The sequence below is a fragment of the Scyliorhinus torazame genome, chromosome 9 (genome assembly GCF_047496885.1).
Source record: "Scyliorhinus torazame isolate Kashiwa2021f chromosome 9, sScyTor2.1, whole genome shotgun sequence".
NCBI classification, from domain to species: Eukaryota; Metazoa; Chordata; class Chondrichthyes; order Carcharhiniformes; family Scyliorhinidae; genus Scyliorhinus; species Scyliorhinus torazame.
Window position 1 is genome coordinate 83,623,074 of NC_092715.1, and position 26,297 is coordinate 83,649,370.

Consider the following 26,297-nt stretch of genomic DNA (forward strand, 5'->3'; position numbering starts at 1 on the left):
AACGTAGCAGGGACAGAGGAGGATTGGCGCTACCGAATTTGGGCGACTACTATTGGGCCGCCAATGTGGCGATGATTCGTAAATGGATGATGGAGGGAGAGGGAGCGGCGTGGAAAAGACTGGAGAGAAAGTCCTGTAAAGGGACGAGCTTAGAGGCGCTGGTGACGGCGCCGCTACTGCTCTCACCACAAAAGTTTACCACGAACCCGGTGGTGGCGGCAACATTGAATATTTGGGGACAATGGAGGCGACAGAGAGGTGTGCGGGGAGCCCTGGTGAGGTCCCCAATCAGGAACAACCATAGGTTTGCCCCAGGTAGACTGGATGGAGGATTTCAGAGCTGGCACCAGTTGGGAATTGGGAGGGTGGGAGATTTATTTATAGATGGGACGTTTGCGAGCTTGGGAGCATTGGTGGAAAAGTATAAGTTGCCCCGGGGAAACTTCCTTAGATATATGCAGGTGAGGGCGTTCACAAAACAACAGGTGAGGGAATTTCCGCTGCTCCCGGCACAGGGGATTCAGGACAGAGTGCTTTCGGGGGGGTGGGTCGGAGAGGGCAAGGTGTCAGAGATATACCGAGAGATGAGGGAAGAGGGGGAGGAGTTGGTGGGCGAAGTAAAAGGAAAGTGGGAAGAAGAGCTAGGGGAGGAGATAGAGGAGGGTATGTGGGCTGATGCCCTAAGCAGGGTAAATTCCTCTTCCTCGTGCACCAGGCTTAGCCTGATTCAATTCAAGGTGCTACATAGAGCACACATAACGGGAGAAAGACTGAGCAGGTTCTTCGGAGTGGAGGACAAGTGTGGGAGGTGCGGCGGAAGCCCGGCAAATCACGCACATATGTTTTGGTCGTGCCCGGCACTGGAGGGGTATTGGAAGGGAGTGACGGGAGTGATTTCCAAGGTGGTGAAGGCCCGGGTCAAACCAGGCTGGGGGCTAGCTTTATTTGGAGTTGTGGATGAGCCGGGAGTGCAGGAGGCGAGAGAGGCCGACGTTGTGGCCTTTGGGTCCCTAGTAGCCCGGCGTAGGATTCTACTCATGTGGAAGGAGGCGAAACTCCCCGGACTGGAGGCCTGGGTAAACGATATGGCGGGGTTCATAAAACTGGAGCAGATAAAGTTTGCGCTGAGAGGATCGGCTCAAGGATTCACCAGGCGATGGCAGCCATTCCTCGACTACCTAGGGGAACGTTAGAGGGAAGACAGATGACCAGCAGCAGCAACCCAGGGGGGAGGGGGGGGGGGGTGGAAAGTTTTAGTTTATGTTAAATGATTAGATTACCATGTTGATTAGCCATTTGTTTATTGTTAAATTTTCTTTACTGTTATGTTTGATTTGTAAAGGGAAAAAATTGTGATCGAAAAAATTTTCAATAAAATATATTTTAAAAAAAATATATAAAGCTGCAACTGAGTAGTACTTTCAGGACTATTAGAGCATGAAACAGAAATTGTTTTGACACCTGGGGATTGTACTGTAATGTTGGCTCTGATTAGCCAGCCAAATAAAGCACTGTTTCAATAGCAATAGTATATTTTATAATTCATTTGGTTGTAAAGTACGTTTTGCTGCACCTGTGCTCTCTTTCAGAGTATCACCGGTGGACCAGTGATACATGACACAGGTACTGAGGGAAACCTTTGGATCTTGTGGGAGGAAACCGGAGCACCCGGAGGAAACCCACGCAGACACAGGGAGAACGTGCAGACTCCATACAGGCAGTGACCCTAGCCGCGAATTGAACCCGGGTCCCTACTGCTGTGAAGCAACAGCGCTAACCACTGTGCTACCATGCCACCCATTGCGTAACACGTAATAATAATAATACAATAGAATGCATTGAGTTCATCGGGAAGAGGTGTACTGTTGCCGGAGATTCTACTCGACTTTGCATTGTAGCCCGTCATGTTGTTTAAGCCGTGCCACAACCGACGAGAGTCCGTGTCGTCAGCCTCTCGCTTAGTCTGGTATTGTCTTCGGGGCTAGGGTGGAGGTGGGGGCTTAAGTGGTGCAGACTCGATGGGCCGAATGGCCTCCTTCTGCACTGTATGTTCTATGTCACTTGGCGTCCCTGATGGCTTTGCGGAGGTCATATCTAGATTTCTTGTATAGGTCAGGGTTGCCTGTCTGGACATGCTGAATAATGTATCTTTATATAGGTCAGGGTCGCCTGTCTGGACATGGTGAATAATGTATCTTTGACTTCTTTGGATGAATCTGTGGATGGCCTATTGGCACATGTCACCGGTGAAAACCTGCAAGGTGTTCATCGTATAACATTTTAATGTATAGACATGTTGTACAGATATTACATATTGTTCAGAGGTCATCCTAAACTAAGGTCTCAATGTCTTTGCTGATGGATGTCTTGCCCAATATTTATTTCCCCCCCCCCCCCCCCCCCCCACCACCCCCCCCAGATTTTCTCATTATTTACCTCACTGCTCTTTTTGGGAGCTTGCTGTGCATAAATTGTCAGCTGTGTTTCCTACAATTCAACAATTCAAAAATCCTTTCGCTGGGAAGTGTTTTGCAATGTCCTGAGATTGCTAAGGGACTGTTCAAATTTTAGTAACTTATTTTAATTGAAGGAGGTGACGCAGTACTGTTGTAACCCGTTTGGGTGTTACAGGTTAGGTATGAGTAACCAACCCGTGGATCCTGCGGAATACGAGCTCCCACGGTAATGGGACGGGGGACATATAGATAGAGTTGGGCAGTCAGGCACCTCACTGGAGAAGGCACAGTAGGGAACTACTGGAGCTGTACATAATAGTAATTGTAAAATGAAGTAAGTTTTTGTTTCAAGCTACTCAGTGTAGACTCCTCATGGCCCTTACAAAACTGGCAACGAGGGTAAAAACTGGATAGCTATCGACTCTGCTGAGCCACCTCCCATATCTCTTGGAAAACAGAATATAAATTTTCTTTCATTGGCTCCAATTCAACCTAATGGGAACAAAGTCCCATAGCGAGAGCTTTCCTGATGCTCGCCGTGACAAGAAACACATGGCTATTCAACATGACTTGCGTTGTATAAGGAGCCTCAATGGGGAAGGCCACACATAGCTCTGTTTTGTACAGTGGGGAGCTCTGCTCGCCAGAACTCCCCAGTGTAGCGAGAGATCAGCATGCCATTTTTAAATGGTGTCCTGATATCCCAGGCCCCCGAAGCAATCCCTGACCTCTCCCCCCAACCCAAATGCACTATGGCAGGACACTGCCACGATGCCAAGCCAGCACTGCCAGGGTGCTCAGGTGGTACCAGCAGTGCCAGTGCACCACCCTGTCCAAAAGGCATGCAACTGGGGGCCTCCAATCCTCGAGGAGACCTCCATGAGTGCCATTCCGTCTGGTCCCCGTTTGGGAGAACCAGTCTTAAATAGCAGTCACCCAAGGACTCCAAGGCGAATGCATGAATCCCAAAGGCTCGTGTACCTCAGGAATCTACACATTACAGTGAGACTTACTGTCTCGCTCTAATATGCAGATTTGCCAAAAAGTGATCCCACCCACAATGAGCAGGATTTACAGTGCAACGTCTCCCAAGACCCCGTTGGATCTCACGAGGCATTGCGAGTTGGTTAGATCCAGGGAGCAGGGTCTCCCAGCATTTATCGGTCACATCGCATCACGGCAAGCTACTTTTCCACAGCAGCGTGGCCTTTAGATCACGCCCATAATGTCTCTTTTCAGACGTTTAGAAGTGTTTGATGCCGGACTGGAAGATTGGAATCATTATGCTCAGAGGATGTATTACTTTTTCTGGGCCAACATAATCACAGAGAATGACCGACAGATAGTCATCTTTTTAACTGTCTGTGGCACGCATATGTTTGAACTGATATGTGGCCTTAAATACCCAGCGAACCCAGACACGAAACCTTTCGAGGAACTTGTGGCTTTCATGGGGCAACATTTCAACCTGACTCAATCCGTTATAGGACGATGATACCAGTTTAATACTGCTGAAAGGACCCCAGGTGAATCCGTCACCACGTTATTGATGAGATTACGTAAAATAGCAGAATTCTGTGACTATGGTGCCACCCTATCAGAAATGCTGCGTGACCGCTTGGTTTGAGGCATTAACAACGCAGCTGCCCAGAAGAAACTGTTTAGCTGAGCCTTCCCTGTTATTGCAGCAATCCATCCAAATTATGCTATCCAGTGACAGTGCAGAGCGAGGGGTGCAGGAGATACAGAGGATGGAGGTGAATCAAGGTCCACCAAGGGGCTCCTTCCCGAATTACCACCTTGCCCTGGACCAAATGCTGTAAAGTCCTGGCCAGGTGGTCAAAGGGAGAGCCTTCCCAATGGGGGACTCCCCCGGAGTCCGGAGATGGTGAACCAGGTTGATGTGGGGGTTGTGGTTGCTGACCCTGGCATGAATAAGGCTGTGAGTGAGCCAGCGGTCCAGATGCCCCGGTAGAGGCAGATGCCAGCCCAGTGCCTGGATTTGCAATCTAGATGAGCCAGATGAGGAGGACGACTGCATGCAGTTGAATTGCATGGCAGCCCCCCGAGTGGCCCCCATTAAAGTTGTAATGCAGGTGAATGGACACCTGCTCGATATGGAATTGGACGCTGTCTTGGACCAACAGAGAATGCTTGACCACATTAAACTGGGGATACAGACCTTGGATTTGACAAAGGGCCAGACCAGATTGGCTACCTACATGGGAGAACTGTTAGATATCGCAGGCACGGGCTTGGAGGGCCGAAGGGCCTGTTCCTGTGCTGTACATTTCTTTGTTCTTTGTTCTTTGTACTACTAACACCCCAGTGGTTTATGGGCGCTAGTCTGTGTGCCTCCCGTTCATTATGGTAGAGGACTATGGGCCCAGCCTGTTGGGCCTTGACTGGTTGCATCATCTGCAGCTACACTGGTAGCACGTCCTCGAGATTGTTTCCGGTGGTTTTGGCAAGGTGTTAGACAAATACCCCAAAGTGTTCCAACCCAGGTTGGGAAGATAAAATGGGCCACAGCATGCATATAGGTCAACCCAGAAGCTCCGCCACAATATTTCAAGGCGCACCCCGTTCCCTATGCCTTGCTGGAAAAGGTGGACTCAGAGCTCAGTCGGTTGGAGTCCTTTGCTATCATCAGGTCCGTCTGGTTCGCTGATTGGGCAGCGCCGGTGACACTGGTAATGAAGCCTGACAAAACGGTTTGTTTATGCGGGGATTACAAATTGACGGTAAACACGGCTTCCGGGATGGAACGCTACCTGATGCCCTGCATAGAGGACCTCTACAGGAAGTTGCGGGCAGGCATTCATGCACGAAACTCGGTACAAGCCACTCAAGTTGGATTCTGCCTCCCTCAAGTATGTCAACATCAATAGGCACAGGAGCCTGTACGAATATACGCAGCTGCCTTTTGGAATGTGTTTCGCCTGTGCTATTTTTCAGGACATAATGGAGAACATCCTGCGAGAGCTGCCATATGTGGATGTTTATTTAGATGATGTGCTGGTCATGGGAGCCACTTAGCAAGATCACTTGGACAACCTGGAGGCTGTGTTAAAACAGTTCTCTGAGGCTGGCGGTCTGCTTCCGACGAGCGAAATGCGTATTTCATGCAAGAGAAGTGGTCTTGCATCCGTTGCAGAAGGTTTGCACCCCGTTGCAAAGAAAGTGCACGCCATCCAGCAGGCCCCACCCTGATGAACGACTTGGAACTGCGCTCTTTCCTTCGTCCCGTTAACTATTACTGGAAGCTTCTCTCAAACCTTGAGACTACGTTAGCTCCCTTACACCTTCATCTAAAGAAAGATTTTGTATGGGCCTGGGGCCAACCGCAGGAAGCAGTTTTTCTGCTGTTGAAGAAACAGTTGTCATCTTCCATGTTACTGACCCATTACATTCCCACCAAGCCCTTGATCATCACATATAACGCTTCCCCCTCTGGTAGCGGGGCCATCCTGTCCCACCGGGTGGAAAATGGAAGGGAACGGCTGATCGCCTTCACCTCTCGCACGTTGGCTGCAGCGGAAAGGAAGTACACAAGGATCGCGAGAGAACGTCTGGCAATGGTCTTTGCAGTGAAACATTTTCACCAATACATCTTTGGTCGCCCCTTCAGTATCATTATGGAAGATAAGCCTTTGCTCGGGCTTTTCAAGGACGAGAAGGCAATTCCGCCCATTGCTTCTACACAAATCCAGCGCTGGACTTTGGTACGGGTTGCCTATTTTTTTGAACATAGGCCTGAGATTCAAATGGTGAATGCCGATGCACTGAGCCGGTTACCTTTATCGACTGGCTCCTTATTAACCCCCCAGGATGGTCTGAATTTCATGGACACTTTACCTCTCACGGCATTGCAAATCTGTGAGTGGACCCAAACAGAGTTATCAAAAGTTCGGCACGTGGTCTTATATGGTGGCCAGCATCGACAGCTGCCAGGCAAGTTAAGGGCATTTTCCTCCAAACTGCCTGATTCCGTGTAGAGGATGGTATCCTGTTGTGGGGTACGTGCGTAGTTATCCCAGAAAAAGTGCAGGAGTTGATATTGAAAGACATCCACAACGGTCATCCAGGTGTGTCCCAGATGTCTGCCCGCAGACATTGGAGGATTCTTCGGACTTTAGGGAGGAGTGATGTTATGATGCCCAAGGGTCTTGCGGGGTAGGGAAGATTAACTAATCCGTGGATCCTGTGGAATACGAGCTCCCCTGATCAGGGGGCGGGGCACGGGGCACAGTTTCTGGCTGTATAAATAGAGTAGGGCAGTAAGATACTGACTAGAGAAGACCCAGTAGGGAACTACTGGAATTGTACATAATAGTAATTGTAAAATAAAGTAAGTTTTTGTTTCGACCTACCCAATGTGGGTTCTTCATGCTCCTTACAAAAAATATCTTTCTGTTAAACCTCAGCACACATCTGCTGTTGTTGGTAGTTAACTGTACTTGAGACATAATGTGGGGAAGAATGATAACATATTTTTAATAATAATAATAATATTTATTGTCACAAGTCGGCTTGCATTAACATTGCAGTGAAGTTACTGTGAAAATGCCGAAGTCGCTACACTCTGGCACCTGTTCGGGTACACAGAAGGAGAATTCAGAATGTCCAAATTACCTAGCAGCATATCTTTTGGGACTGGTGGGAGGAAACCGGAGTGCCCGGAGGAACTCTGGACAGACAGTAACCCAAGCCGGGAATCGAACATGGGACCCTGGCGCTGTGAAGCAACTGAGTGAACCACTGTGTCTTATGCGAGTTATATTTAATAATAATAATAGCTTATTGTCACAAGTAGGCTTCAATGAAGTTACTGTGAAAAGCCCCTTGTCGCCACATTCCGACGCCTGTTCAGGGAGGCCGGTACGGGAATCGAACCCGCGCGGCTGGCATTGTTCTGCATTGCAAGCCAGCTATTTAGCCCACTATGCTAAACCAATTTCCTGCCTTGTTGGAAGTTCAGCATTTGTGGAATGCTAAATGCACAAAAACCAAGAATGCAACGCATGTTTGAATATACTTACTTTTAAATGAAGACTCTGCTCAACGGCTCTCAAAGCGCCTAAGTTTCACCGTGTGGTCACACAAAGTCTTAAACATGCTGGTCTTACTGGAAAAAAGTTTGGAAAGCAGGCTTAACATCTATGTATGGCATTTATATGTCCACTGTTCTGATACAGACATTAGCCTGATCATTTGTAACTTCCAAATATATGGCCATGCTAACTTCTTTCACCAATCTGACAACAGTCAGTTCTCACTTTTGATTGAGCTATCTGAAAAATGGAAGATTCTTGCGGATATTTTAATTTCTGGCACCTGTTAAATGTGGAGGTCTTTCGGCCTTAAATTGAAAGGGATACATGTTTTGCCAACATTTTCATTGGAGCCTTTCATGGGCAGCTAAGACCAGGCTCGACCCTCCTTCATCTATGCATTCAAAACTCTATGAAGGGCTCTGGTGCCATTTTGACTGCCTTATGTGGCACTGTAGCAGAACAGGCCTCAAACGATACGCACTAAAATTTTTCCAGAAACAGGAAGATCAAGAAATACAGTTATTCTGCAAGAATTAGAGCATGTTAACAGGCAATTAAAAATTCTTCTTCCAGCCAATCTATTTTAACAATTAACATATATGAATGGTGTTTCACCATTCTGCAATGCTGGCCACTTTCAAAGGCTATTACAGTAATGCTTAATGCTTCGTGTTTCTATGAGCACTGTGCCACCTATGCACCATGACTCATCACAGCACATAAACACTATCATAACTGGTGAATGGTAGCATGCAGGAATAATGCCGAGAACAAGACAACAGCAGGAATTCAAGTGGGACAGTCAAGTCAGAAAATAAGTTGTTTCTGGTCTCTGGGGCAGAGGAAGCTCAAGGTTTCCTTATTAGCCCAGTGCTTTCCTCCAAAACAACAAGGAATCTTTCAAAAAATTTGAATTTTATACTTACCCAGATGTTTGTGTTGGTGGTTTGGTGACACTTTGCATGATTTGCATCTCACTAGCTGATTTATGCTGAGTTCAAAATTACATCACTAGATGCTTAATATTTAACAATTGTGTGGTCCCTGGGTGCCTGTGATGGACAGCCTCCACATTCCTGAAAATACAGGAGTTAAAATGTTGGGGGTGCGGACAGGGTCTGGTGAAGGGTGACAGGAATGATAAGGGATGCAGCAAATGTGGACTGCTACCATATTAACCTCTTTACCACACTATTGAAAATGGGTGGCTCGGATTAAAATTGGAATTTTTGTGGTTGGGATTAAAATTGGGGCTGCAAGTATTGCAGTGAAGATAGAGGGCACGATTCACCGGAAGTATTTTGAAGTGCGGTAGCGAGCGGGAATTGCCGCGAGCTTCCCGACGCTCGGCCCAGTGAAATCAACAACGCAATTCAACATTAGTCACTGAGAGGAGCAACACAGGTGGAGAAGGTAGTCAAGAAGGCATACGGCATGCTTGCCTTCATTGGCCAGGGCATTGAGTATAAGAATTGGCAAGTCATGTTGCAGCTATATAGAACCTCAGTTAGGCCACACTTGGAGTATAGTGTTCAATTCTGGTCGCCACACTACCAGAAGGATGTGGAGGCTTTGGAAAGGGTGCAAAAGAGATTTACCAGGATGTCGCTTGGTATAGAGGGCATTAGCTATGAGGAGAGGTTGAATAAACTTGGTTTGTTCTCACTGGAACGACGGAGGTTGAGGGGCGACCTGATAGAGGTCTACACAATTATGAGGGGCATAGACAGAGTGGATATTTTTCCCAGGGTAGAGGGGTCAATGACTAGGGGGCATAGGTTTAAGATGTGAGGGGCAAGGCTTAGAGGAGATGTACGAGGCAAGTTTCTTACACAGAGGGTAGTGGGTGCCTGGATCTCGCTGCTGGAGGAGGTGGTGGAAGCAGGGACGATAGTGACATTTAAAGGGCATCTTGACAAATACATGAATAGAATGGGAATAGAGGGATACGGACCCCGGAAGTGTAGAAGATTTTAGTTTAGATGGGCGGCATGGTCGGTGCAGGATTGAAGGGCCGAAGGCCTGTTGCCGTGCTGTACTTTTCTTTGTTCTTTGTTCTTTATTAATTGATCCACTTAACGAGGCCTCCTGGGCTTCTCACCACAAATAATGTCTCGCCAGCTGATACCCCGGTACCGTGCTCGCCAGCCCCCAGGCTAAGAAGGTCAAGCAGCACTTAAACTGCACTTGTTCAGCCAACCCCAGCCAGCTCCCAACAATGGCATTGAGGTGACCGGCCCCAGGAGGGATGTCCTGTTCCCCTGGGGTCCGGGAGGGTGAGCCACAAGGCAGCCAGTGCTGCCTGGAATGAGGTGACGGCAGCCATTAGTTCGAACAATATGACCAAAAGGACTGGCCAGCAGTGCAGGAAGAAGGTCAACGACCTACACCGGGCAACATGAATGAGTAGGCACCAAAGTCACCCTCGCCCCCACAAGTGAGCATCCAACCCCCAACTCCTGAAGTGACCCCCAGACTTCCCTCCCTCCTCCCCCAACCCCACCTTTATCCCCCCTCTCCCACCACTGAACTGATTGCGTGTGGCTAACGATGCCCTCTCTGTGTCTGTGCAGGAAAAGCCATCCCACAATTGGCAGGAGAGGGCCCAGACCGGCAGAGGGGTGCCAGACATAAAATCCTCACCGACTTCGACGAGCGGGCCCTGGAGGTGGCTGTGACAGATCAGCCACCCACGCGGGGGCTGACAGACACTGCAGAGGCTCCACCCGGTGGACCTGTCAAATGTGAGTAGTGATTGCCTTACAGACTGGCTTTCCCTCCCACTGACCACATGTCCATTCTCCTGCAGATCCTCCAGCTGATGGCTCCAGCCCATCCCGGGTGGCCCCCTCTCCAGACTCCGGGGAGAACACGTCGGAAGAGAACTCCGAGGATGCCACCGCGGTCGTGGCACAGCTGTCACCCCTCTCTCCAGGTGCACACATCTCAGTGGGAAATGTTAGTGGTCAGACTTCTGGGCACAATCCGGTGAGCACCTCATTGCTGCTGATGTACATCAGGTGCAGGCAGGAACCCCCAGGTGAGACAGCAGTCAGAGGGCTGCTGGATCCCAGAACCCAGCTGCGTTCCAGCCTGATGCAGCGCCTGTGGTACAGAGGTACCCGGAGCTGATGTAGACTATAGGGATCAGCTGGACACTCAGAGGTAGATGTCAGCATTACTCCAGCAGATCTATCGCTGCTTGGAGGAGTTCCAGAGGCTATGGGTTCAGGAGGTCGCACTGAGGCCAACACTGCCAGGGTGGCGACTGCAGTGGAGAGCCTGGTGCACGACATCAGCACCATGAGTGCCCACCATCGGTGCCCATGCCTCGAGGTCAGCACACGGGACAGGACGGCAAATCTGTGCATATGCAGCCAACAAGTGAGCCGGGGCCCTTTGGCTTCAGGGCCTCCAGAGGAGGCCCACAGGGGCATTGAAGGCCACCGGATGAGGTAAGCAGCTGGCAGCTTCCACCTCTGATGTGCATCCTGGAGAAACACCAAGACATAGTGGTAGAGCTAGGAGGGTCAGGCACGTTAAGGATCACTGAGGGCACCGGGGTAGGGAAGAGGGAGTGGGGGGGCTGGGGGTTGGGGGTTGGGGCTAGGAGCTTGGGGGTTGGCACCCTCAGAAGTGGGGTATTGCACAGCACATTAACAACTTTTTACACAACCATTATGATGCCTCTATCACTTTCTTCTGCAATGCGGGTTGATCCCAGGACACATTTCCCATCTCTCCAGGCATCTCCCCCCTCCACACATCCAATGGCGCTCACCCACCCCCAGCTTCGAACATGTCCCCGGAACTGTGTCCCATCACTTGGGTTTTCGGATGTTGAGTGTGTGGTGTTGTCGCCTGCAGTGTTCAAGCACAGTGTCCAGGCATCAACATGTGATTGGGATGCTGGACAATGACACCCACATGCTGCATGGCCCGCCTGTGATGATATGCTTAAGCAATTATGTAAATATTAACAGATATGACCTCCAGCCAGCAGGTGGCGGTAGAGAACAATCATGTGAGACTGTAACCTCAGGGAGCCTGGGGATAGTCGTCATAGTGGATAGTCGCATTTGTAAGAGCTCTTAAATAATTTTACAATAGTGACTTAATAGTTAGTGGTTTTAGTAGTTTTCATATTATTATCTGACCCACATTATTGTTAATCAATGAACAAACATTCCACTAGTCATGAACTAGGTGTTCTCTAGTGCACTAATTTTGTCCGGCCAAGCAAGAGAGTATAACACCGCTCACCCACGGGAAACCACTTGGCATGTGCCAAGTGTTCACTTAACCACGATTGCCAATTCCCTATTAGAAATAGTCTTCAACCTCATGGCCAGAGGGCTCAGCAATTGATGGGGGTTATGGGTGATCGGTGCAGCAGACAGACAGGGAAAAGGGTTGTCCATGGAATCGAGGGGTTGGCACGGTGGTGGCGCGAGCGATTGTCCCCTGGTTGCTGCCCCCTCGCGCCTCCCCCCTACCCTCCATGGCAGCACACCCCTGCGGAGGGACCCCCACCCCCCGCCGAGCACTGGGGTGTCAATCCCAGCACCCCCGGGGCCTTTGCCTCTGAGCAAACATGGCTACTCACCTCCTCCGCCGCCCAAAGAAGCCGCTATGTTCACGTTTTTCAAAAGGAGTACTAATCGATGCCAGTGTGAACACTTGCTGGGGAGATTGGTGAATGACAGAAGGCCGTTGGATGTGGGGTTGCTCTCGTTCATTGTCTTGAAATGGGGCTTAAGTGGTGATAATTGGTTTCTTGCTCCGGCGAGATCCCGATTTCGCCTATGGGAGCGGGCTGGTTGCATCGCAAACTGTTTGGCGCTCAACGCGGATCTTGTTTTTAGCTGCCCATGCTGTTCACTTGAGCGAGAGTGCAACGAGGCCGGAGAATCGCGTCCAGATTGTCTTTTCGTAAAGTGAATGTGCTGACGTTAACTGACCAGTCTCGTCCTTTTTACTTGTTGTAAATGTGCAATATCCTGATGTCAATTAATGTCTAACCACACTGAGACAACGTGTTGAAAGCTGTCCTGTATCACCGCTTGCAGTCATGGCTTCTGCATTTTAATGCTCAAAGCTGAGTTTCCTACTAAGCCTGTCCACACTGAACTAGCTCATTTTACCTCTGAGCACAGCCACAGACATGCTGATGAATGTCAATATCTTGCCAGAGGTTTGGTATTTTCCAATTCTCTTGATGTGCATCACACCGGCTTTTGTTCTAAAGGCCTTTGAGGTTAATTGAGCCGATATGAAGAATAAGCCCAGTTAAAATTGTTGTTTGGAAGTGTTAATCCATTGGTCTTAAATTAAGATTTTTTGAAGTTAGTGCACTGGAGGGAAACATGTAGCCAAATGGAGATCAATTCATTTAAAAGTATTGTGCAATGAGAGATTTCTGTTCAGCTAATTTTTATGCAATTCTTGTGTATACCGTGTCTATCAATTATGTTTAATTTGCTGCTTTCGCTGTGACATTGAAAATGACCCTCATCACATTGTTCCAACGTAACGTCACCTTTTTCATTCTTTTTAACCAATTATTGCTGACGTGATCATTTATATTACAATGCCAAATTGCGGGACAAGCTGCAAAATTTAGCTTTGACTATTGCTCATTTTGATTGTAACTATGGAGTAGTGGACAGGCAAGTAATTGAATTTCATTATCAATAATTAGGTTCAGCACCTCTTTTTGATAGTCTCGAGACCAGTTTTGAGTAAGCAATTGTCGCTACTCTTCACAGTGGATGGGCTTTCAATAATTTCTCTAATGAAAGCTCATGCTTCACCCAGGAGGCGGATTTTCTTTCTCTACTAGAATGAGTGTAATTCTACACCTGCACTTTATAAATGCGCTTGTGGGTTTGCTACATCGAGTGCATTGAGAGCATCTTTCTTCCTAAAGGAAGAAATGGTTTGTATAATTTCCATCTGAAGTACTTTATTAATATTTAATGTGCTTTCCTTTTCAGAAATGTGAACCGTGCATTCAGACTTTAAAGTATCACAAGTGAAGCAGTGTAGTGTGATACTGACACAGAATGTTTGTCTAGGCAGGGGCGAGAAATTGCTCTGGACTGTGATGTTAGTAACGCTAGGGTACTTTTCTTTGTCTCAGCCAGGGGCTACAAGACAATTTCGGAACATGATTATGTACTGTAGATTGAACGGAAAGGTATAATATTATCAGAAAGTCTGCCACCTGTGAAATAAACAGTCTAGTTTCAATTCACTGTGCATAATTTCTTTGTACTTTTATTGCGCCTTCGTATAATTGAACATCATTAACCATTTCCTATGCTACAACAATTAAAATGTCCATTATTTTTAATAATAGACATAAATGCATGTCACAACTGAAACCTGCATTACTTAAAATCTGATTTCGCAACTATATTTTCAAAGCATTAAAAAAAAATCAACCAAATTGATCACTTAAAGAAAAAACAAATTGCTGTAAATCGATGTTTTGACCAATTTTCTCGCCAAAGCTTAAGCTGCTGTTTTAACTGACTGATTGGCATTTTGTATGTTTCGGGGACATGGTGGCAGAATGGCAATGTGACTGGACAGGCCTAAAAATACGAGGCCCAAGCTAATATTCTGGGAGCAAGGATTCAAATCCCACCTTGGCAGCTGGTGGAACTTCAATTTTAAATTTGGAATTGAAAAGCTAGTCTCAGTAATAGTGACCATGAAACCATTGTCAATTGTTGCAAACTAATGTCCTTTGAGAAACTAAATGTGCCTGGTCTAGCCTACTCCAGACCCAAAGAAATGGTGGGTCTTAACTGCCCTCTGAAATGGTGTGACAAGCCACTTGATTCAAGGGCAATTAGGGATGGACAACAAATCAGCCAGATTTAATGGTCTCACTGCACCGGAAAAGCAGCTCGCCGTGGCGCAACGTGGCCAATAGAAGCCGGGAGACCCCCGATCTCGCGAGACATTGCGTGCAAATCCCGCCCATTGTCGACGGGATCACTTTTTAGCAAACCTGCATATTGAAGTGAGACAGCTAGTCTCACTTTAATGTGCAGAACCCTGATCAATCTCCCTCGCCTCAGAGAACTTGGCAGATGCTATTCAGTACTGGTCTCCAGAAACGAGGAACAGACGGAACGCCACTCATGGGGGTCTCCCAGGGGATCAGAGGCCACGAGGTACATGCCCTTTGGGCAGGACTTTGTTCCCATTTAGTTATATCACGTCCATAGAATCTCTTGCACTATACAAGGTGTGGTTGGCACTGCCAAGGTGCCAAGCTGGCATTTTTTGAGCAGGTGTGATTGGGCTGGGGGTTCCCTGCATGGGTGTTGGGGGGCGGGGGTAAGGGGGGGCGACCTATAGTGTGTTGGAGCTTGGGGGGGGTCGGCGGTCACTTTGAGGGCCTCGGCGATCAGGACGCCATTTTTACTCCTAGCTACACTGGGGAGTTCTGGCGAGCGGAGCTCCTCAGTGTACAAAACGGGGCTATGTGCAGCCTTGGCCTGTGTTCCTCATTGAAGCCTGTTATCAAACATGAGATGTGTTTTCTAGCCTGTGTTTCTCAGCGCTATGAGTACCAGGAAGCACATGGCTAAGCGCGCTTGCTGTTGAACAATGCTTTCATTTAATTATCATAGATATCATAGAATTTACAGTGCAGAAGGAGGCCATTCGGCCCATCGAGTCTGCACCGGCTCTTGGAAAGAGCACCCTACCCAAGGTCCACACCTCCACCCTATCCCCACAACCCAGTAACCCCACCCTACACCAAGGGCAATTTTGGACACTATGGGCAATTTAGCATGGCCAATCCACCTAACCCGCACATCTTTGGACTGTGGGAGGAAACCGGAGCATCCGGAGAAAACCCACGCACACACGGGGAGGATGTGCAGACTCCGCACAGACAGTGACCCAAGCCGGAATCAAACCTGGGACCCTGGAGCTGTGAAGCATTTGTGCTATCCACAATGCTACCGTGCTGCTGTTTTCTAGCCTGTGTTTCTCAGCGTTATGAGTACCAGGAAGCACATGGCTAAGCGCGCTTGCTGTTGAACAATGCTTTCATTTAATTATAACGTGTCCATAGGATCTTTTGCACTGTATGAGGTCTGGTCGGTCCTCAGGTTTCACTGTGTTCTCCATTCATTGTGCTATTCCAAACTCACCATGTTGCTGCGGCTCAGACTCTGCACAGTTCATCCAAACCATTCCCCACGATCCCTCTCTGTTCCCCACATCTGCCAAGCCCCAATTCCCACATTCCTGAGTTTCTTTCTCTGTATCTCCTAGGCTCACTTAAATCCAAATCACCCCCTTCCCAGTCTCCCTCCATTTCAACTCCAGTCTCCAATCCCATTACTTTTCCTTGAACTCCCAACTCTCACCCTCACTGACTCCTGACTGAGCTCCCTTCCTGGCTCCCCAAACCTCTCCACTGCTGAGGACCCTGGTTGCCAAAACAAATGTATTCCAATTAAACATATGAAAACTAACACACATCTCCTTTTAACCACGAAGACCATTCAGCCCGTAGTGGCCATGCTCAATTTCGGAAAGAACAACTCAGCTGCTCCCACTCCTCTGCCTTTCCCTGTAGTCCTGCTCTTTCTCTTCAGATAATTATCCAATACCTTTTTGAAAGCCATGATTAAAATTGCTTTGACCACACTCTCAGGCAATACAATCCACATTCTAAAGACTGTTTTCCCTCATGTTACCTTCTTTTACCATTCACCATTGATAGGTGTCACATGATTCTCAAACCTGTTTGCCATTGAGAACAGTTTTCCCCTATGTAATTTCTACAGCCCCCTCGGGCAAAATTTTCTGATTTTCTTTGGCTAAGTGTCAACCTGGGCCGGAGAAGCGAGGTGTAGCCCATCGTTTGCACTGCCGGCTGTTCCTGCCATAATTTGTGATACTTAGTTAAAATAAAAGGAGGTGGCGGGTTCAATGACATAAAGCTGATGGGCTGGGCTCAGAATAAACCCACCCTGCCAGGAACTTGGGCTCTCAAAAGACCGAGGCAATGTTTTTCAAGGGTAGCCCGATGTAACAAAAAATAAAAATACAAAAACAAAGGACCCCACAGAAAAAGAATACCCCCATCCCCCCTGGACACTGCCACCACATGGTACTACCCCGGGACTACCATCTCCCCCTGGGGGCTGTACTCACTTGTAACCTTCTGTTTGCCGCATACACATCGTGGGATACCTGTCATGCCAACATGAATGGATAGTCTAACATGAGGAAGCAATCAGACATAAATGCCTGATCTGCATTGTAAATTAGTTGTAAATGGGAACCCAACTTTTAACTTTATGAAAATGAAATGAAAATCCCTTATTGTCACAAGTAGGCTTCAAATGAAGTTACTGTGAAAAGCCCCTAGTCGCCACATTCCGGCGCCTGTTCGGGGAGGCTGGTGCGGGAATTGAACCGTGCTGCTGGCCTGCCTTGGTCTGCTTTAAAAGCCAGCTCTTTAGCCCTGTGCTAAACTAGTCCCTAACCAGCCCCTTTACGTCATTGGCGGGGGTGGGGACAATCGAGCAGGTATATCCCACCAGCTTAAAAGCTGTTTTGGGTCTCCTGCTTGATTCTCCACCCCCTTCCCCATTAGCGCTCCCCAAAGGTGGGGTATAAAATTCCCCCTCCCCACTCCCTCATAATTTTGAACCTGTAGAATACCATTCAGAAATGTACGACTTTGATTCTCCGCTCCTTCACACCAGCGGGATTCTCCGTTCCCGCTGCACTGAATGGACACTGAAAGACATGAGACTCGCTTAAACCTAATGTACATAGTGACCCATAATAGAGTGAACAAGGACTGCTGGCACTTTGATCCTGTACACAGACGGTGCATAAGGCATGTTAAGATCCTGTATTTAGTGCAGTGTAAGTAGCTTTGCATATTGCAGCTGGAGCATTTCAGCATCACTCCAGTCAGCATGTGCTTATCATAAGCGTTTATAGAAAAAATAACTATTTTTTCTTGATCTTTTAATAAGGGCAATTAGTTTTCATTGCTGCATCACTGGTCAGGCTGCGCAAGAAGCATTCTGCACCCATTTACTGGTACTCCTGCACCAGACAAGAAACTTGTATGCCTTCATTTGTTACGGTGCCAACTGCATTTTTCAAGAGATGCCATAAGAGAGTTAAGCTTGTGCACTTGCAGAAAAAAGAGCCAAATTCTTGTCTGAGCACATCATCCTCCATAGTCCTCCGACATATGGGGTGTCATTGCAGGCTTTCACAAAACAAAATACCAGATGTATTCAGTTTTGTTCCATAAACTGCTGTGTTGTGATTTGAACTTTCAGCCTCTTGGCATGTTGATCCAGTATCATGACTACTATGCTACTAGATAGAGATGCTAGTTAGTCTTTGGTGGACTGCACTGTTGCCAAACTTTCATACAAGAATACACACATGCCACCGGTAGATGCCTCACCCAAATTGCAAGTGCAGTGCACTGCTTGGCACAAACCCCCAATGATTATCATGATGCTTGATGCTTAGAAAGTATCCTTCTTCAAAGGACAGGTTGTGTGACGTCCAGATCTCCAGAATCAGCAACAAAATGAGTGTGTGTTGGCTTTCTGGGCAACAGTTTCCTCTGCTTCTGCCACCTATTCCTACTTACTTCTGTTCTTTGTCTTCCCCAGTACACTTTCCACTGTTTCACGCTACAACCTTTCCAGGATATCTCTGAGCTGGCACATGGAAGGAGGACATGAGTGAGTGACACTGCATGCAATGAAGTGGCGGAACCTGGATGTATTCTGGCCTAGTTTTGCTTTCATGTGACTTATCTAGAGAGAAAGAGACAACAGGTAATGTTTAGCCTTCAAAACTAAATTTTGTCGATAATTTGGATCTGCAAAAATTGAATGTATTTAGTTGGGTTGAGAAAAATTTCAAATTCAACTCTGGCTGATTTTGCAATCCAGCTCTGTAGCATTGTAGGTAGCAGATGAGTAACATGTCAGCCATGATAGAATGGCGGAGCACTCAATGGGCCGAATGGCTTAATTCTGTCCCTATATCTTATGAATTTGTGAACTCCAAACTGTCAAAAATCATGATGCCTGCCCCTTTGAGCTGCCACAGTACAATATTGAAGTAGACTGATCCCAGAATTATTTTATTTTTTAAATTTAGCCTACCCAATTATTATTTTTTCAAATTAGGGGGCAATTTAGCGTGGCCAATCCACCTAACCTGCACATATTTGGATGGTGGGGGTGAAATCCACGCAGACATGGGGAGAACGTGCAAACTCCACACGGACAGTGACCCAAGGCCGGGATTCGAACCCGATGCCGCAGCGCCGCAGTCCCAGTGCTAACCACTGTGCTATATGCCGCCCCGATCCCAGAAATTTGAGAAGGATCAGATCATCACAGGTTCAGTAGATGATGAGCATGACCCAGTTTCTCAGACTCATTAATAAGCAAGCCTATGCCACTGCTGTCTGAGTCAAATGTGAAGAACAACTCTTTGGGTAAGGTACCCAAGGAGTGTAGCCCATGGAACCATTATCCAATATGAAAGCGCAGGGGAAAAAAAGATAAAATTCAACTGTTTCTCAAACTTGTGAGATGTGGGTATGGATACAATGGATTCTCATCTAGTTGTGGATAAATAAGCAATTATACTAAACATTTGATGCAATATTGACCTCCAATATTGTTTTGATAGCAGGAAGAGATCACAGATTAGTAGCTACCAAGGCTTTTACATAGACTTTATTTTCTGTTTATTTTGCCATGCTTGAATCAGTGCGCGCCTCCAATAATCAATCCTCTAAGTATGTTCAAACTAAGGACAAACTTACTAATGCTTACTTTAATTGATTACATAGTTTGGTGACTACAAGTACAATCACAGAGTCACAGAATAATACAGTGCAGAAGAGGCCCTTTGGCCTATCGAGTCTGCACCGCCACATGAAAGACACCTGACCTGCCTACCTAATCCCATTTGCTAGCACTTGGCCCAGAACCTTGAATGTTATGGCGTGCCAAGTGTTCATCCAGGTACTTTTTAAAGAATGTGAGGCAACCCGCCTCTGCCACCTTCCCAGACAGTGCAATCCCCACTGTCACCACCCTTTGGGTAAAAAGGATTTCCCTCCCACCCCTCATCTTGAACTTGTTTCCCCTCATAACTGACCTTTCAACTGAGGGGAACAGTAGACAAGGACCGTTTTGTGTTTGTTTTTCGCTTTGGCAAATTATATTGATTTTTTTTGCTGACTGATAACAGAAATCGGGGCTGGTTTAGCACACTGGGCTAAATCGCTGGCTTCAAAAGCAGACCAAGCCAGGCCAGCAGTTCAATTCCCGTACCAGCCTACCTGAACAGGTGCCGGAATGTGGCGACTAGGGGCTTTTCACAGTAACTTCATTTGAAGCCTACTTGTGACAATAAGCGATTTTCATTTTCATTTTTTTCAAATGTAGAAAATCACACGTGTTCAATCTTTGTTCTGCTCTATGCTTCCAGCCGTTTCTAAACCACACAAAGCTACAGAAAGTACAGCGGGGAATTTTAGCCCCCACAACACAGATGGGTTTGACTTGGCTGGGATGTAAAAATGTTTAACATTTCAAACACGATTTAAACTTGCCCACTTCTGCTTTTAATTGAAGCAGGAGGGGGAAGTCAACAACTAACCAATTTCATGAGATAGGCTGGTATTTAATATTATAATCAGCCTGTGTGTCTCATATTTTATCCCTCTTCCAGTTTAACTCTTCCCTATCAAATTGCCGAGGCTTCAGAAAACCTTCCAGGTGAAGGAGGTAAGGAATGCTTTGCGGAAGAGATAAAAGGAGATGGAATGCTTCTTGCTCGGGTTCCCCCAAAGCGTCCCTGCTTCCCTATTCCCACCCTCCCAGGATGCAGGCTGACCTCTCTACTGCCAAGATTGCTTATCTCCTCCCGTCCAGGATTGGATCAACCCCAGGATCAGACACTTCCAAGATTTGGACTCACCCCCACACTCCCACCACTGCTCCCCCCACCCCACTGCTCCTCCCCCCCCACTCCCACACTCCCTACCATGCTTTCAGTTGCCTCCTGAACTGCGACATCCTCTGGAGCATTTCCAACCAATTAGGGAACAAAGCCTGTCAATCTGGCTATCTTATAAGTGAAAAGGTTGCATGTCCGATGGAGGTAAAACTCCAGAGTGTGCAGGAGTACCTGAACCTCCTGCCTCCTTGGCTCGCCATCCAAGTGCCTTGAAGGCTGGCCCAACTGTTCCAAACTTCCATGAAATATAGTTACCAGAAAGTGAAGTGCATTTTTTTTCACTTAATTTTCTCTCCGTTCTCCAGATACCGCAATGAAAAGTTAGAACTGACTTTTGTTGAATTGGTGGAGGAACACGAAGCATGGTCATATAATTGGAGGTGGGAAATGTTCAGACTAATGTCTATGTTCGAACAGTTAATGGAGAAATGTCATACAATTATGTTAAACCGATGCTTCCCGGTGCAATCCATTTTAATGCCTCCGACTTTGTGTGACCCTAGAGTGAAAATCTTGACAGGGCAGGGGGAGCTGCTATTTCATGTGGAAATAGTGGAGGATCAATAGCGGCTTCAATTCTTTATTGGTGGGGAGAATATGGGGTCAGGAGTTGAGTATTGTCAGAGTATCGCCAAAAACAACGAACGCCTGCCTATTCATTCGCATTTTTTGTAGCAACAATTGGCACTCAGGGAGATGTCCATTCGGACATACCGACCAACAAAAACAAAATGCAAACATACAAAGGCCCTGCATCTTTCAGGATCAATCCGAGCTCCATGGCAGCTATTAATGCTTCGGGGCATGTTACCCCAAAACCTCTTCTTGAGAGTTTGTGACCACAAGTTGGGAATCTTTGTGTTTAGTGGTTTTCTGCTGATATCACCAACATTAGGTCCTCCTGTTTTATCTAGACGTCTCAATCTGAAGCCTGCCTGGAAATTTCAGACAAGACTTGAGTTTCTTCGATCAGCTTAAATCATTGGTAAACAGTCGCAATCGTGGTACTATTATTGCAATTGAGACAATAGTCCAATCGACCCGTCATTTTTTCTGTCTTAAGATATTCCAATGTAATAGAATTTTTGTAATAGAATTTTACAGTGCAGAAGGAGGCCATTCAGCCCATCGAGCCTGCGCCGACTCTTGGACAGAGCACCCTACCCAAGCCCACACCCCCAACCTACCCCCATAACCCAGTAACCCCACCCAACCCAACACTAAGGGCAATTTATCATGGCCAATCCACCTAACCGGCACATCTTTGGACTGTGGGAGGAAACCGGAGCACCCGGAGGAAACGCACGAAGACACGGGGAGGATGTGCAGACTCCGCACAGACAGTGGCCCAAGCCGGAACCGAACCTGAGACCCTGGAGCTGTGAAGCAATTGCGCTATCCACAATGCTACCGTGCTGCCCTGTCTTTACTGTCAGCTCAGAAAGTCAGACTCACAACATAACCTGTTGCTGCTGATGCACTTGAGTTTGTCGGGCCAATTTTCTGATCCTTTTCTCCCGATGGGGAGCCTGACCTGTCAGCAATGCCTGTGGGAAATTTGGGTGTGTGCTGTGCGCAATATTCTGTATGATCAGCCCCAGTGAATTCTCCACAGGGTAATAGCATCTCAAACACAAAATAACACTATCCCCACAATCCAACAATACTGACCTTTGGTGTTCGTAAGAGAGTTCTGGGATTGCAACTTCACAGAATATTATTTTTTATTGCTGGTTTTCCAGTAATGTGATGAGTTACTTGACTGAAGCTCAAAGTCATTTTCAACTGCACCCAAACAAAATCCGTGTCGTATGAAATTTGATCATTCTAAATGTGTGAGCATTTTGCACTGCCTCATAAAATGCGTGTGAGGCCCTGGGAGGCACAGTGCCTTGATCCCATTTCTGGAGCAGTAGTTAGTTCCTAACCGAGCTAAAGTAAATGTTGGGCTGCTGGTGTTTAATATTGGATTTTGTACTGCGGATGAACTGCAGATGTATCATGTTTTACAATAAAACTCTTACAGAAGACAAAGCAACACTTTATTAATTTTACTGCTGGCACAGAAAATAATTATGGAGACAGAATATTACATCGGAGGATTTAAAAGACTTTACCAACATGGCTTGCCGATTGGAGAGGAGTTATGGGCATATCTGCTTCGATACAATATTTATTGCTGATAGCAACAGGCGTGAGATGTTATTGTTCATGTTGTTTAATTGACTCAAGTGCAATCCAGTGGTACAGTCATCCTCCTTATTTTCCTGGGCATTTAGGGATGTTTCCTTGGTGCTCAGCCATCTGGCACTATTAACAGGTTCTTATTATTATAATTTATGTGTATCGGTAGTTAGCCATGGCCCATCAGAACTGAATGAGAAATGTGCGCACTTACCTGAACTTATAAATCACGGCGAACTTTCCGTCTCCGGCAGCAGCCTCAGGCCTGTGCGGAATGCTCTGCGCAGGCCTCGATGCGCCTCAGTTTGAATGTAGCCATGACCACTTATGATGGGGAAACTAAGGGAATGCCCATTGGAGTTAGGGATTTCAACTGCAGGTTTGTATTGAAGACAACAAGCAACAGGTTTCACAGCTGTTTTAAAGATACACTCTTTTATATTGGCAACGCTATTGTCATTGGTTTTTCTAAAGTCAATTTTTATTTAATTTTTTATGATTGAAAATGATTATTATTTAATATTGATAAGTGAAAATAGGTTTTGTTATTTATTTTAAACCTGTGAAACTACTATTTAAATCTGCACTATATTATTATATAGCTTGAAGTTTGGCATGCTTTAAAGTGTTTGTTTGTTTTAATTTAGAACATGGCAGCTAAAAGTTTAGTTGGGAAGAAGAAAAGTCAGAACTTCTCGGACCACGAACAATGGAGATTCTTGAAGCAGGACAAAATGTAAAAGCACCCTCTCCTTACAGACCTGTAGAAGGGGTTATAAAATGGTGCTCCAAGATGGTTCTGATCTGGTTATAAGATTGAAAAGATGCCCCACAGTGCTTTTTGTTTTAGCTGTCACTGTCTTTGTAACATCTGATTTTTTTTCATTTGTGTTTATCATTATTATATTTGTTTCTTGTTTACTTCAATTACCTTATTCATTTATAATTATTTCATAAATAAATACTGTGATTTAATGTTTCAGTAAGACGTCTGTAGAAGCTTGTCAAGTTTAATGGAAAACATTTATTAACAAAAATAATGTTATAAATACAAAACTTTGATACCATGTTAACATTTAACTTAATGTTTAACAGGAGCTGCTACATGGCATTTAGTTTAATAACGACCTCAACTTTTCCAAATTTCTTGTAATAATTACATATTTTCACTTTTATACAATGATTAAGATTTTTGTTTACTTGAGCACAATGGTTCTGTTGTGGCGGGAGGGATGTGGGGAGGGTTCAATGCCACAAATCAGCAGTTACCAGGTGAACTTGCACTGCCTTTGCGTCACCTGGAGCCTGGGCTTACACATCTGCACCAGGAGGTATGTCTACATTAAACTCCACATTGTCCATTGTCAGCTCCTTCACTTTTAGTGGCAAGTCATCTTCCGGGTGAATGCTCAGTCCATGCTGAAGGGCAAAGTTGTGCAATGCACAACACACTACAAGTGTTGTGAGTTTCACCTTCATTGCTAAGGCTGTTCGACAGTTACGAATTCTACTTCAGGTCTTCCTTCAACATTTCACAAAGGCGTACCATTGTTTCCTTGCTGAAGCACAGACTCCTGGCACACACCTCCTCTGACATAACTTAATATGATGTATTTTGCCCGTACATTCTTAATGGTGGGTATTGATTTGCTTCCTCGCCAGGCTGACATGTAGCCGGACTCCTGATTTTCAATCTGTACTGGATTCTGCAATACCTGTCAGAGAGATGATTCACATTAGCGTGCATATGTCAACTATAGCACTTTGCTATGGCATTTAAAGCAATCACTGAGGCTTGTAAGAATCAACATTACAGCCTGGATTCTCCGTTCGGGAGACTAAATGCTCCCGCCAGTGGTGAATCGGGGCTGACCTCCACTTGCACTGGGAGCAGTGCCCAGATGTGAGTATCCCTCCTTAACTATGTGAACATATGCATGGTGGAGAGCTCACCAGATTCTGTTGGAATCCCGGTTTCAGGCTGCCACCTTGAGTGGGCGGCCTGATCCCGAATTCTGACAGCAGGCCTCCCTCTCCCCCACAACCCTAATCCTGCCTCCCCGCTCACATGCAGGGGCATTCTCTCCCATACCACAGGACTAACTGGTCAAGGCCCCCCCCCCCCCCACAAACACACACACCACTGACCCCCCCCCCCCCCAGCCCCACAATCAGACCCCCTCCATCAGAGGTCCCCATCAGTCACACCAATCAAGATCCCCCCTATCACACCTCGCCCCATCAGAGACCCCCAATCATCCCTGCCTAAAAGCTGAAGAGCTCTCCAGGAAGTAATTTGAAGGTTCACTGCATTTTCACTTACCTTTCCCTCACATTTGCTGCCCTAGACAAAAGTGTTTAATACAGCAGCTTTTACGAGAGTCAGAGGCTTCCTCGAAAAGGCTTCAAATCCCCTGAAAGCCTTTGAAATGCAAAACTCCCAAACAATTTCACACAGCAATACATTGCACTAGCCAGTGATTGGCAAGTTTATTACTCCAGAAACAGGTGCTTGGTGGATTGTTTATCTAACTTTCCTTTCACGCTGAATGAATCTCCAATACCCTGCTTTGACCCTAACCACAAAGCTTATAAACATTATTGCCATGATTGGCAGCTTCTCACCACATCAAAAGGAGCTAAGAGATTTAATTTCCTCTTACTCACAGCAGAAAGCACTTATTGTCAGGCAATGGAGAACTGACCCTACTTAGAGGAACCTCCTGGTCAGAATTCTCCGGTCCCCCAGCTGCGTGTTTCTTGGCCGTGAGCCATTCGCTGGCGGCGTTGTCAAATCCCAAATTTCTTTACCCGTCAGTCTGGCCTCAATAAAAGTCGAGATGGATTTGCAGGTACAGCATTAGTTATTTTATTTAGCTTGCAAGCTTTACTCAGTTCACAGCAGCACAAAGCACATCTTGCTTCGTACACCTCTGGAATCAAGTGAGTCTGTAGAACAAAGAAGTCTCTACTGATACACTCAAATGGCATCAAGTTTCACATACACGATTCCTATAGGTCATCCTATACCCCTCCTGACATAGTAATACATTCTGATTGGCTCACTTCCAATCCCTTCCTCTGGCCCCTATTACCCAGCATCCTTTTCTCCTCCTTTGGTGGACACACCTCTTCCTCTGCTTTGCCATGCGGTCTGAAATCCTTTGTCTGTGAACTCACCAGAATTAGACTGGCCTATCTCTACATTACAGTAACTAATATCTCTAAAGTAACTATTTTATATCACATTCGTCAGCGGGATTCTATAATACCGCTGCTTTTCAATGGGATTTCCCATTGAAACCACCTCACGCGCAGCAAAACCGGCTGGTGGAGGTGCGTTTCCAGCGGGAAATGTGAAACCCGACAGAGCATTCAGGCCCCAATTGGAGAGACACAATTCTCTTGCTCAAGCACAATGCAGCCGATGGATCACGCCCCACATTTCTGTGACTCCAAACTCACTTTATACATGAAAGCTTTTAAACAAGCAGCCACCAAGTTTCCTCCAACAAATCCCTTCGCAGAGAATGGAGAA

The 26,297-nt window shown here is 46.6% G+C and overlaps 1 long non-coding RNA gene across 1 annotated transcript; it reads left to right on the forward strand.

The window, feature by feature from the left end:
* Positions 1-13,376: 13,376 nt before the first annotated feature.
* LOC140430001 (uncharacterized) lies at positions 13,377-23,939 on the forward strand. Its single transcript, XR_011949265.1, has 4 exons — positions 13,377-13,451; positions 18,202-18,369; positions 20,881-20,955; positions 23,407-23,939. It is a non-coding gene; the product is annotated as an uncharacterized lncRNA (long non-coding RNA).
* Positions 23,940-26,297: the final 2,358 nt, after the last annotated feature.